We start from the raw sequence: 15,000 nt of genomic DNA on the forward strand, positions 1-15,000 counted from the left end.
CTCGTAAATAAAAATCTTCTCTGCTCCTACATCTTTCAAGTCAGCATTTCGAAGATTTAGTCTAGCTTTGTAATGCCTACTTTTTGCGTCGTAGTTGCTAAATCTCGCGATGACTGGTCGGAGCTTTTCTTCCCTTTTCGTATTCATTCGATGTACAATGTCTATGTCGCCAGGTATTTAATTTAGTTGCAGAGGTTTTCCTAGTGTACCAACACTGATTCACTACGTTAATAAAATATCTTCTTCTTCATGTTCAGGGATTCCGTGTATAACCAGATTGAATTTTTGAGTATATTGCTTGAGGTCATCATGTCTATCATGTCTGGCTTCGATATCGTTAAGTCTTTCATCCAACTCTTCCACCTCCTTCTTGGACTCTAACAGCTGCTCCTCGAGTGATTTTACCCTGCTTTTTAAGCCTTTATTTTCTTTAATAAGAGTGTCGACTTGTCCTTTAGCTCTTTGTAATTTCTTTTGAGGGATTCCACGTCTAAGACCAGCTTTTCCGTATTTGTTTTGATTTGCGTCAGAACCTTCCATATTTCAATTAGCGAAGGAGTTTCACTCTTGTTGTCGTTAGCCGCCATTGTTGCAGACGTTTCTGTGTCCGACTCTTCGTTTTTCTCTTACTGGACTGTTGCATTACCCCCAAAACTCGTTGAACTACTACCTTTTTTTTTCCATCTTCCCGATTTAGTCGTACTTGTCTGAATTCACATTTTTTTTTTAAATTCTGTCCCTCTCTAGAGCAAGCTCGCTAACATACGTCCATCGTGGACAGCCGTTCTACCCACTTCATGTTCTCAAACGCTAGATCGTGGAAAGCAAAGTACCTATGCTGTTGAGAAAAAGCGTGTATCCATACGATTATGATGAGCAAGTTTCAAGAGCGACAACTCCCGCCGAAAGAAGTCTTCTTCAGAAGAGCATATCAGCGAGGAAGGCTACCAGCATGCACAAACAGTGTTTACAACGTTCCAACTTCAAAACCTTCCAAACCTACGTTCTCTCCGACCTATTTTTGCTGGCCGACGTCTTTGAAAACTTTGAATAATCTATTTTCAGGGCGGGGTAAGAGGGAGTCCTGGAAGAGGACTATGATTTGTTACAATCGATATGCAGAGTAAACCTTGAGGCTTGCCTTATGTTTACTGAGGAAAAATATTTTTGTGCCTTTTCTATCGGCTTCTAAGCTATTTTATCGGGCAATATATTCTTTACAATTGTCTGGTTTTTTTTCCAAACTAGACCCTCCGTGAGGGTACACTGGGTTGCCTGTGGTACGTGCACCGTTCCAGAAAATTTTTTTCAAGTTGGGGGGTCATTAAGAAGTCATACCAGACGAGGCCCTTTGGCTCACAGGTCCTCACACGTTCGTACGACGAAACAGATCTGTCCTTGCGTAATATGTAGCTCTAACAGTGCACGATATTGTTTTGGTATCGTCTGTCATTGTAGTGCCATGGTAGAAGTCTTGGGTAAATAGTCTGAGAAGACAAGTGGTTACTAGCAAAGTACTGAACCCAGAAAGATTGAAGAAAATAAATGGGAAGTGAGAAACATTGGCTTCTGGGATGACATGTTGATAAACTTCTTTTCACCACAAGTTTAAGTGTGCCCTCTGAGCATCTGACAGCTTTGTAATACCGAGGTTCACTGAAGTTAATCCCTGTTGGGCGGGGTTAGTGTTTGGATGGGAGACCAAAATAATATACCCCTCATAAAACAGAAGCATCGGACCGAAAATACTATTAACGCTAACAAATGCGAACTCAGCAAGGTACAGATTTTGTTAGCTTGGTTTTTGCAAAAACAAATATTGATGCAAAAGTAAAAAAATATTGATACACAGTTGATAGAAAGAGCAGAAGGAAGTTTCCAGGACGATCGCTCGAGAATAACATATTTACGACATGAAAACAACATTCATTTTGAACCGTGAATATAGAATATAAAAAGTTACGATCAGCGACAAACATTTTGGGGGATTTTTGCAACGTTCAATTTTGTTATTCTACGTTTTGGCTGCACAAATAAATCGCAAAATCGAAAGTGACATCGCCGGAATCCAGCGGGCGCCGTGATGAAGTTACCGCGGCATGTTTACTCGCCAAACAGTGAAGTATCTGTGTCAAATGATGGCAAGATACCGGGTTTTTGTAAGTTTCTTTTTCTGTCAAGTGTTATAAAGTTTGACAATGAAATGAGCGAAGTCAAAACAAAGATCGCAATCGCCCAACTCTTGTTTATGCAAAGTCAAAATTTACTCTCCAAGACGCGTACGACGTTATTTATTCTAACCAGGTAATTCCATCATTTTGGAAATAGCAGCTACTTTATTATTCAACTGCGTCACAATTCTTCACTGATTTTGGGGCTCATTTTGTTGAAACTCAAGCACGCTTCCAACAGGCCTGTGAACCCTTCCTGCTTACAGAGCAATACTAAAAAACTTCTCCCATATCACTTTCAACCTTAAGCTCGAAAATTCAATACACAACATGATATTATAATTCACAAAGGCAGAAAATACCACAGAATCCTTTTCCAGCGAAAATTTTATTGAGATAAACAACATATTTGCTCTTAGAGGCGAAAACCTCTTCCTATTTCATTGCGTGAGTGAAGACAAGAAACTCGATCGTGTTAAATTACCATGTACTTCAGGCAAATACAGCTCACTTTGATTTCGGCTCGACGGGCGACAGATTGTTGTCGAAGTCCATTACTCGTCGCTTTTAAGATTCCACCACCTGTATATCCAATTGACTTGCCATTATTGAGCTTCATAAGGGTATATTTTGTTCAAAGATCCACTAAAACGCCATTCGCGTTACATGACTTTCGACGCCATTGCCGGTTAAGTTAATCGTTCCACTGTGTCCACCAGAGAAATCTACGCATTTCCCACTACCCTCTCGATCCTAAGAAAATACGCGCAGAAGGCTCTATGCACAAAGCCACCACTTAGCAGGGGAGTGACAGGCAACACTTTTCCCGACACGGAAAATAACAAAAAAACCCACGAAATGAAACCGAGATTCCGACTGGGTTTGGCAACCCAGTAATAAAGAATGAATGATCAAAGTCTTGGAACTTGAAGGAATACCTCTACGAGGCTGTTGATGAATTCTGTTTACGTTCTATGCACCTTTATGAAAGTTTCTTTTAAGGCCGGGACACACTAGGCGACAAGTCGCAGCGACATGTCTCTGCGACAAGTTGCTTCATGTGTACTACTTGCAAAACAAGTCGCTGCGACACGACGCCTGTCCGGTGCACACGCAGTGATCTCGTATGAGGGGGAATGTGAACTATTTTTCTAATTTAATGTGGCTGACCATATGACGCTCTCTCATTGGTTCATTTATATTTTGTCGCAGCGACTTGTTGCCGGAAGTGTACACACGATGCGACAACGCTGCTTTCGCTAATTTTGTCGCTGCGATAAGTCGCACGAATTCAAACTGGTTTGAATTTGTGCGACTGATCGCAGCGATAAAATTCTGCAGCAGCGACAATGATTTTCATTAAATTAACCGTGTCACACAAGGCGATTTGTTGCGGCGACTTGTCCCCGCGACGTGTCGCAACGACTTATCGCCTAGTGTCTCCCGGCCTTTAAGCTGAGATAGCGCGTGCAAGTTCAGTTTCAATAATCAGCTGCCATTAATGATCCTGCCAACTCGTCTGGGACAATGATAATTGCAATGTCAGTCTGTCAGAATAGCGTCATATTTCTTCGAAGAGGAGGCAGATATCGCGCTCACAGTTGTTCTTTGTTTGCCTGGCTGCTAAAAAATGTAAGTAGAAGTTCCCTAAATGATGTTGTTCAAATTATTATCTTTTACCCAAATGTTTTTTATTATTATTTTTTGCGGGAATCCGCGCACACACGCGGACTAAAAATATTTGCATACATCAGAAAATATTACTAGAGCTTAATAAAGTACACGTTGGTTAGTTATTCCAACGAGAAGACAAGTTAACGCAAGTCGCACGGGGACTTCAATTAACAATTTTGTTGAATTATGGCTAACTCTTAAGTAAAGAACTTTTCTAGCCTCAGTAACAGCAAATTCTCGGTGCAAAAGTCAAACTTATTTCATAAGTTAAACAGCCACCACCTGCTTGACAACCGGAGTCAAATCTTTACATTTCCAATCATAGTCATTCTCCAATATACAGAAAGTGTACAAAGACCAACAAAATTAGAAACGAACACTGCAAAATTAATTGCGCGGATGGATGCCCGCTGTCTCTGACTCACCAATCATTTCTTACAGGAAATTCCCGTTGTGAAAGCGAAAGGTAATAGTTCAATACGCTTAAATTATTATTGTACTCGTTTCACAGTACCATCAGTAAACCCGTATACTGTTGAAGAAAACTAGTTGCTGTCACTGGCTTTTATCTTAAAACGACAATGTCTCTTAGGATCCCGCTAAAGGACAGGTTGTAGGAGAACTCCCTAGCTGTCTTCGAAGAAGGTAAGTGCAAGAGAACTTATAGGTCGGAAGCGGTTCTTCTACATAAGTAGATTTTCTGTGAGGGACAAATCGAGCATCTGTTAAATCGTGAATCCCCTAGAGTTTGATAGCCTCGACGAAGGTTCCGTTCACCAGGAAAGAAAGTTATTACATAACATTAAATGGTCACATCGTCAAGTCGATTAATCAAAGTTTCATTTGTAAAAATTTGTGCTCCGGATTAGTTACCCATCTCTGCAATACGTGGGTATGGATATCTCTTTGCACAGCCTGAATTAATCGGGGTCTTAATATCCCACTGATTGACTGATTTTTTATTTGCCTTTTGGCAAAAGATAGTGAAAACAAATTCATCGGTTGAACGGATAAATTGATTGTCACAGAACGCCAATTATTTATAACCAAGCAAACACATATCAGCCGTCTTGATATTCCATTATGGGCAGTCGCTTCTTTGGTAAAGATCGCGTAAATTATGAGCTTTCATTGCTCCATGACACATTTATTCTTTAATTTATGGAATATAATATAAGAAAGAGACGCATACGGGCTCGTCAAAGTGAAGAGATATGTCCAGAGATGCAAGCAGTTGCAAAACTAACTATTGTACCAAAACATTTCAAATGTTTAATGAACAAAACAAAGGAGCAAGCCTCCTGAGTATTATCACATGATCTTTATTGGGAAAACAAAATTTACAAACCGAAAAGGTCTATTGGCAAGTGCAGGGTCCCCCGCAAATACAAACAAAAATAAAGAAAGTAACAAATATAGCGAAAATATCAAATCAAGCAAGAGGAAGAAAGTAGTTATTTTCCTTGTTATGAAGTCCCTTTCTCTGACCTCTTTTAGTGATTTGTTACATTTGCTAGTGTTGCTCCCTTGATTTGTTATTTTCGTTATTTTTGCTCAATCTATTATTTTCGGTATGCTTTTTGCATGCTTGTTATATTTGATATCTTTGCCATTGCGTGCATTTCTGGACATAAGTCAGATAAGTGCGTCAAAGTAGTGCGGAACTTGTAAAAATACTCTGTGATAACATTCGCCATAACATCTTTTATTATATTTCTTAGATATTACGCGCGCTATATTCTACAGGACGGCCCCCTAAATTAGTAGTTGCCAAAACACGGGACCGGGGCCGGGGCCGGGGCCGGGGTGATTTTTGTCGTTACTCTGTACTGTTTAACTGTACTGTTATTTTCGAATGCCCGGCATCCATCCTTCATTTAAGGTAGAAATGAGTCGAAAGAAATAAGCCATGAAAGCTGGTAAGGGACATCATGGCGGGCCAGTGCGCATGTGCTAGCCACTATTGTCATCATGCAACTTTTCCGAAAGTAAATAAGTAACAATTGTTATCTTCGGAGCCAATCAGCACTTAGTACGTTAGGACATCCTCGTCGTCACTTCGTTTCGCCGAGAATTAAAATAATCTGAAGCCCGCGAAAAGCGATGGTTACCTCCTGGTCTTCATTGGGAATTTTGTCTCGTGAGAGAGCTGAGGTTGAAATCAACTAAGTACTTTCCTTCATTTCAGAAAATTTACCGACATTTTTTATCACAGTTTTCACCTTGACTTTCTTACTGGTCTGGTGAAATCTCTTGTCAGACCATTGCTCATATTTTAAACCGATTTTCACGGCAGCTATTTGGACACGACGCGCTGACAAGAAAGCGAAAACATGAGCTTCTTCGGAGGATAAAGGAGCCGTCAATTGAACGGGAAAAATATGAAAGCGCTTTGAGTTCACGTGCAGCTTGTGTCGCAAACGTAACGCTTCTTTGTGGACGGGTATTCTGCAATCGCTCCGAAGCTCGACTCCCAGATTCTCTAAGTTGTACGTATGACTTTGTAACACATTATAAAGTGTTGCATGTCAAAGAGGTCTAAAGGGATTATTTTAGACCATATATAGTTGCATCGCGGACGATCAAGAAAAGCAAACAATGAAAAGAAAAGTGAGAAATAAGTACAGCAGAATTGTTAAAAGCTCGACTCCTGTATCCTCTAAGTTGTTTGATTTTGTGACAGTTTAGCCGTCGAATGTCAACTATGTTCGCCCAAAAGGATGCTTTTTTCAGCAAGCATTTTTGACGTTACATTACATATTACAACATAAAACACGGACAGCATCGCATAGCTATTAGAAAACTTTTGATGTTTGGGGATACTGAACTAAATCCAGTCCCTGTGGAAAATGCAAACAGTCAATGTACTATTACATCAGAACAAATTATGTTAATGGAAAGCAGACTGAATAGACAAGGATTGAGATCACTAGACGTTGGTGGTGGTTGTGATTTTTTTTTTGAGCCGTTGCTCATCCCCTGCATGGCGAGCCAACATTTCAGTTGCATATTAGAGCTTCTGGGGTTCAATAGATGACTGTACATACTGAAAGATTCATAGAAACCGATATCCAAGAGGGAAGGGGTAACTGTATTTTTTGCCAATGACTTTCTTGACCCACTTATCATGCCAGTGTGACGTCACGTAGCAACGGGCGAAAGTTCGGGTCGCTTGAGTCGAACGCCATGGAATCTACATCACCAGAGGTCAAGAAGAGTCTAGAAAGATAAAACCTAACGATTATCACGCTATTGCTCATTAATTACATTGTAAGTGTGTGACCTTCTTTATCTGTTTTAATAAATTGTGATGGCACTTGGTGAGTTAAATTGTTTGTTATTGTTGGATTTGTGTGGTGAATTAAGAGACGGGACCGCCATTTTCTCTCCGGGACAGGCTAGTCATCAAAAATCAATCACGTTTTCTATCTGCACTTAGCAACGAATAGCCTCCAGAATAAGAGGTATTATTCACTGAACATAGGCGTGTAAAATTGCATATATTTATTTGTCGTTTGACTCGGCCGTTGTTCATATCAATCCTTTTGAGTGCGAGGTGGTCGCTGTTTTCTTGATTTCTCTTCAGATTTCTTGTCGGTGTATCACTTTGTTTGATTCTTTCTGTTTTTTTTTTTACTGTCTTCAATCTTTTTTCTGACAGGCCTTGTGTAAAATAATCTCTTTGGTTTTGCTTTTAATTTGCTGGACTTTTTAAAATTTTGAGTGTGTGGTTGTTGTATTCGGATGAGGTGCCATGATTTATGAGTCAAATGGTCAATGAGTCAATGAGTCATGAGTTAATGAGACTCACAGTCAGTATAGCAATAATTTCTTGATTAAGCCTAAGCCCTCGTTTCAGTGATTAGGCCTAAGCACTCTCTGAAATTTTAGCTTTCATTTTATGGGTTAGGGTAACTGCACTTACTCATTGACTCATTGACTCATGGCTCATTATGAATACAAATATATTGTATTGCTTTTAAACTTTGTGTCAGCAATCTTGCTGTGTGATTTAGTATTTCTGAAAATCACTTGCTGTTTCTGAGAACACTATCATTTCATTATGCATCTCGCAGTGCTGTTCTGTCCATTCAGTAATGTCATAACGGGCATTCATTTCAGATTACAAGACTACCTCATAGACTTAACATTCCTTCACGGACTCAACAAATTATATTTTTAAAAAAATCACACCATTCAAGTTGGGCAGGTGTGCATCCAAACAAATTTGTCAAATTTATGTGTACTACAGAGGGGACTATTTCTTATGTTATGTTTGTCTTTACTGAGCAGTTAAAATGAGAAATGCTCTCCACACAAGCCTGTCCAATTTATTTTATTCAACTCTTACTTGTGCTGTACTTACACTCGTCATCCTATTGAACTGGCAAGCCTGGCAAAACCTTTCCATAGCAAATTGTGAAGCACAATGAAACAATAAATTATTCAATGGGAATAATTATTTTGTTCCTGCTGATGTTTTAAAATAATAGTTTTGCATTTACTTGAACCTCTTTATAAGACTTGCTTGCTAGTCCTGCATCTATGAGTTTTCTTTCCACTGTTATGGTCACGTGTCTTTTAGTTTATTACAGCATCTTGTTGAATCTTTGCACAAATCAAACTCTGGTAGTCCCTTATATTTAGCATCCTCTACTATCATGCTTACCATTTCTGGCCTACCCTAAAGACAAGGGCACCCAACCAGCAAATTAAACCAAAAGAGTTTCAGAGCCATTTCTAGGCTCCTTGTAATGTATAAAGACTGTCTAAAGAGATGTTTTTATCACCTAGAAGAATTTGATCTGTTCAGATATCTTGATGTTATAGTAAAAAAATCTATAGCTGTTCGGCAATGTAGAACCAAAATTCTTAGAATAGTTTGACTCTCCTGAACATATATTTTACCGAAGATTATCGTTGGGTGCCCTTGTAAATAACCTGATCATGGCAGGATTCCCCGCCAACCTTGATGTTCTTCCTCTAACAGAGAGGAAATTATATTACATCATTGACTTGAATGAAGAACAGCAAATTCAGAGTAGTCAACACACACCACATGTGTACTAAAGTTGATGTCTGGCCCCTGTTGTTCAAAAGGTGGATAAAACTATTCACTTTATAAATCACTATCCATTGGATAGTGCAACTGGTTTTGCAATGACTTATTCACTGGATAGTGATTTATCCGGCAGAGAACACTATCCATCTTTTGAACAACTGGGGCCTGGCCTTTTAGTTTTCCTGCAGATCATGTGCCTTAGGTTAGATTCTAAAATTTTAATTTTATTTACATTCACCCTAAGACATAGTTGCCTGACTTGCCTACATCCTTGGTGGACTTCAGTTTCTTGTAAGTCTAATTTCATTTATTTCCCTTTTGGCAATTTGGGTCATTACTTTTGCCCGGCCTGCCCGACCATTGTTACCAGTAGCTTTGTAGTCATTAATTTGCAAGGAAAGCAATTAATATCGTGTTATCAGTTTACACTGTCAATAAATAATAGTGTTGATGTTGTCATCAGGATTCAATGGAGCCAAAGGCAATACGCTAGTTTCAAATTGTGTATGCACAAAGGAACAGATTCCAGGTTCAATTCAGAAGACTGGAATAATAATTCTTTGAATTTTTGTTTGTTCAAAACGATGGATTATTCTCATGAACCTCAACTCTGTTATTGTGTCAAATACGTCGAATCTAGGCTGTGGAATATTGTTTGCAGAGGCAATAGCTGTGCCCTTGGAATATTGTAAAAGTTTCAACAGAGAAAATGAACTAGAACCAGATTGAACTTACCTCCCAATCCGTAAAAATAACTAAATTCTTTTTTTCTCCGGAGAGTTGAAAATTCGAAGTCGAAACCGGCAATTCAATAACTTTTAATTAGTTTTCAGCTGCTTCCGCCTGATGAACTTTGAAGGGATTGATATGGCGAACCATCAACATTTAACAGTTGAAATGACGTCTGGAAAACCCGAATAGCGAATAGCGAATAGTCGCGAACAGCGAATAGTCGCGAATAGCGAATAGTACGAACAGTGCGAATAGTGACGAATAGTGGCGAATGGTGACGAATAGTCGCAAATAGTGACGAATAGTCGCGAATAGTGACCGCCTAATCTCGTACCCAGATCTCCCACGGTCATACGGAAGGGAGATCTGGTAAAGTTCGATTTCGAGCATGCTCATTGCCAGCGAGGCCCGAAATACGGGCTTTTCTATCACTGCGCATGTTCGTACTCTCTGTTGTGATTTTGGGTGATTTTGCGGAATAAACATGGATTTCGAGAGTATTCTTGAAGAGATTCTTTTGGGTAGAGGACAAGGAACCCTTAAACTTAAGCCGAAATAGAAAGAAGCGCAACGGGCTATTGTTTTTGAACGGTCGAGATTGTTTAATTGTCGGAGCAACTGCAGAATCACTGAAACGAGCGCTTAGGCTTAATCAATAAACGAGTGCTATTTTCTTCACACGATCTCATGAAAAGTGTAGTTAACCAAACCGTAAATTGAAAGCGAAAATGTTAAAGAGTGCTTACACCTAATCACTGCAACGAGCGCTATTTTCTTGACACGATCTCGTGAAAAATGTAGTTACACTAACCGTAAAATTCACAATTGATCACTACTTAATTCGCGAGTCACGCTTTAAGAACGAGAAATACTGTTTTGAATAAATTACATACTTCAAATTGAATTTATTAGTTTCTGCGTACCGCGTAGCAAGCTACGCAGAACTTTTTCGAGTGGCAGGGTACGTGGGGCTTTCGTCGGTACCATTTACACAAACGTCGCAACTTTTTAAAGAGATATTCCTCAACTGTAAAGCTTTTCCGGCGTCGGAAAAAAACAAAACTCTCCTCCGCACAACTGGCATTTATTCAAAACAGCACATGAGCTTGCGAAAACCAAACCTTCACTAAGTGCCCCGCGAAATAAGCCAATCGGAGGGTAGATGGCATTGCCGCAACCTTTTTTTAGTAGCCAATGAAAATGGTGTACTGTCGAACTTTACCAGATCTCACATTTCCAGTGACAGAGTGAGATCTGGGTACGAGATTAGTGACCGCCTTATGCTGAACAATCTCGTAATCAAAGCAAATAATATGCTCACCTGTCGTCGAAAGAGAGTTTCGTGCATGCTTTTACAAACACTCTAAAGAAGAACAAACGTCAAAATGCAAAAATATAAATCACTTTCATTAATACATCAAGCTCATGATCATCTCCTCGCACAGTGGCGCCCGAACATAAATTTCATCATCCTCATATGTGCTGTCCGATCCGGCGAGACACGCTCTGTAAAAAGGAATAAAATCAAAATGTGAGGCAAGTGGTTTGTGATTAAAGAGACAAACGAGCTACTCTGAGAACCGTTGCGTTAATTAATTATACAAATAAGCAACAGGATTTCAGTGCATTTATTACCTTTTCTTCTCAGGGCTCAAGCTGTCCTTCGCCGCACATCTCTGCTTTTTTAGCGGGAAAATCCCATCCAACGTTGCTGCGCGGTTGACCAGGAAGTACTGGGTACCAAATTTTCGTCATTTCGTCACAATCCCCCCCCCCCCCCTCCACCCTTATTTGCCCCTCCACCCTTATTTGCCACTATTTGTTACTATTCGTCACTATTCGCGACTATTCGCCACTATTCGCACTATTCGTACTATTCGTGACTATTCGCTGTTCGGTATTCGCGACTGTTCGCTATTCGCTATTTGGGTTTTCCAGACACCCTGTGTCGGGTCAATGACACACACCTGTAGCCTAGTATGCACTTTCATGAACTTCCTATTCTGAACTCGGACCCTTCCTCCTGCCAATATCAGTAATTCCCGGGTAGAATATCTAATCAAAATGTCAAGACAAGGAATATGGTGTGATGCCCTACATTGTAATTACACAAGCAGTTGCAGACAAATTTAATTTGAGAATGCACAATACAGAATCAGACCCACTTATTGCAGAGTTTTGAAGCATTTCACTTATACAAGCCCTAGGAGGAGGACAACTTAAACTTAAACTTCATGGCAATGTTGTTAATGTATCAGCAGAAGTTAATACTACAATAAGTATGTTACCAAGTTTACCACGTGAATGCGGTGAACCTAAAGAGGAGATTGCAAAATAAAAGCTCAGCGCGGTCACTGAATGTACGGCCACATATAATTTTGCAGGCTGCAAAATGGCTTTTAACTAGCAGTACCTTATACAGTCAAGAATGAATTACTTTTAATGAAATTGGACATAAATACTTTAAATGCTTTATGTTATCAATTTGATGAAGATCATCATAGCCAAAGGCCAAGGGAGCGCGCGCGGGGCACCATAGTTACATGTAAGAAACTATGGTAACCCATCGATTCAAGAAAATTTGGTCACCGTACGACCGTACGTCCATCCACCCCCCATATATGCCAATGTGACCAGTATCACGTGACCATACCACGGGCTCAAGTTTAGAGCTCATCGAGGAGGCAATACTCCAGTTGACAGTTAGTTTACAGCATACATCTTTGATATTGGACATCAATGTTCTGGTCAATTGACACCTGTCAAAGCAAAGTATCCAATGGACCAGTATCACGTGACCATATTGCGGGCTCAAACAAAGCTTCATTTTTCGCGCTCTTTCTGTGGCTCGACGCGGCTACACGGCAATGCTACGTCAACACAAGCTTTTGTCAGTCGACGCTTTTCGTGTTCAGGTACGGTTTGGAAAATATTTTTTTCTTGCATTTTTCGCTGGTTTCAATCCAGGTTTGACATGATATAGCTGTGTTCAGGACACACTGGTGGCTACGTAGTTAGTCAAGTCAAGCATTGCAGGGATATAAACTTGAAGCTGAGTGTTTATTTTTAATTTGTTTAGTGATGCTTTTTGCGCTGAATTGCAATTTTTGGCAGACGTCTTATCTCAAGATTTTTAAGGTTGCAACACGCCTGGACGGCCTATGACAGAAGAACAGAAAGAAAGGAGAGAGAAAGAGAACGACAAAGCAGTACACCAGTAATAGCTAAAACTTGGTGGAAGAAGTTACTCCACAAATTCTTGGACACTAAACTATTTGTTATTTCTACGGATGAGTTATTTCAAGTGGATGCATATTTCTGAAAAGTGGTTTACTCTTTTTTTTCTTTGTTCAGGAATGAGCTCGAATTTTTATTCTCGGCTGAAATTAGATAACAATCATCTGTACTCTTTTTGGACAGAAATAATTGATCTGTTTGCTGGTTTGTTTAACTTTAAAATGCGACTAACCAGAACAAACTCACGAAAGTGACTGCCTCACCGTCCTTTGATTCGTTCCGTATCTTCTGTGAAGACTTGGCCGCTGTCAGTATGAAGAAGACGAAATTGCACCTGAACCGCCCCGGCGTGATCTACGTCGGCTTCACGATTCTAGACCTCTCGAAAATGCTCATGTACGATTTTCACTACAACTTCGTGGTCTCAAAGTACGGCTCCCAGTCGAAATTGCTGTTCACAGACACTTGACAGTTTGTGCTATGATGTCTAGCCAGACGATCTGTACCGCGATTTCCTACAAGACCTGGAAAACTTTTACACGTCAGAATATCCAAGGGAGTATTTTCTGTACAGTGCTCATAGATGAATTTGCCGGCTTTCGACCCAAAATTTACTCCATCCTATGTACTGAAGACAACAAAAGAGTGAAAAAGCAAACAGTGAAAGGCATTCCCAGGAATGTCGACAAGAATGTTGACAGATTGCGCGAATGAATCAGATGTACGAGTCTCATCTTTGTTCCTAGCACTGTAAAGAAAATACTCCCTTGGATATGTAGTCCAGGTCTTGTAGGAGATCGCGGTACAGATCGTCTGGCTTGACATCATACTACGAAAACCACCGATATGTGGAATGGGCGGGGATTTACGTGTCTTAAGAGGTAACGGCAGAACTGAGCGCTTGTGGAAGGCTCTAGAATCATGGAAAGGCTCTCAGAGAAGACTTGAAAATGAAGATTATACTAGACATTATCGGAAAAGGGGTAGACTTCTTCGTGGGGTAGATTTCTTCGTGGGAAGTTTTTCTACGATTGGCAGAGAAAACAGAGAGAAAATAATGTCATCAAAATATTTAACGAAAGTGGACGGGGCACTGACTCGATAATTTGGGCGATTCCACAGATCGGTGGTTTTCGTAGTAGCACAAACGTTGATTGACAAGCATGGTGGACGAACGTGAATTTGAGAGCTCTGACGTAACAACTCGTTCTAATACAAACAAATAGTCTTTCCTGTCAGCTGACGTTCCTAAAAGCATTTTAAACTTTGATGAAAAAAAAAGACAATGGAAATGATCTATGATTGTACTTGACTGGTTCTTTTTAGAAAATTTGTGGGAATATAACTTAAACTAGGGGTTCGTGGGAGAAGTACATTGGAGGCCAACATGTTTTCAAAAGCCTGAATAGTTACAATCAGTTGGTACAACAAAACATCGACTCTTCAAATCCAGGGATCCAACAAGCATATGGTGCTTAGAGAGATTTGATGCTGGGCGAGCGAAAACCCGCCCAGTTGTGTTGCAACTGTCGAGCGAAAACTCGACTGAATCAACAGCGCGAGCGCGGACGCCGAATCTTTACAAATTACTCCGAGTCATATGGATGGAGCACATGGAAACTATGAAGAAAATGGAATTAAAATATTGAATTTACAAAAACGTATGGACGATTTACAAAAAGGTATGGACGATTTCCACTTGAAATTTGCATTTGAGTTTAATGCAAAGGAGGCTGTGGAAGTTACGGCGCGTGTAAGCGACAAGAATGCAATTAATCTTGAAGATGTTATCTAAGAAATCAGAAAATCTGAGGCAAGAATTGTACAGAGCCCGGAGAAGTCGCACTAAGGTGCAGTATTGCAGTTTATCAAAATATCTTGATAGGATATCATTACTTTGAGAATTTCTATTTTATATTTTATTGATATATTGGTGATAACAGAATGACAATATCGAGAAATCATTTTCACCTTTTTGTGCATGTCAGATATCAAACTATCATTATCATACGAGATTATCATGATAGTTTCTCAATAATTTTCTCTTGAAAACTCTGTAATTGTCACTATCATAATCATTAACTTGAAAAAGTGGTAAATTGAGATAACAAAATATCACTATCA

The 15,000-nt window shown here is 39.8% G+C and overlaps 1 protein-coding gene across 2 annotated transcripts in view; it reads left to right on the forward strand.

Annotated features, from left to right (window-relative positions):
* Positions 1-3,761: 3,761 nt before the first annotated feature.
* Positions 3,762-15,000, forward strand: part of LOC137971059 (trace amine-associated receptor 5-like) — a 70,185-nt gene continuing 58,946 nt past the window's right edge. For both annotated transcript variants that reach the window (XM_068817782.1, XM_068817781.1), the window contains exons 1-2: positions 3,762-3,803; positions 4,357-4,490. The gene's annotated coding sequence lies outside the window, so the exon portion shown is untranslated. The remainder of the gene's footprint in view (positions 3,804-4,356; positions 4,491-15,000) is intronic.

The sequence above is a fragment of the Montipora foliosa genome, chromosome 9 (genome assembly GCF_036669935.1).
Source record: "Montipora foliosa isolate CH-2021 chromosome 9, ASM3666993v2, whole genome shotgun sequence".
NCBI lineage: Eukaryota > Metazoa > Cnidaria > Anthozoa > Scleractinia > Acroporidae > Montipora > Montipora foliosa.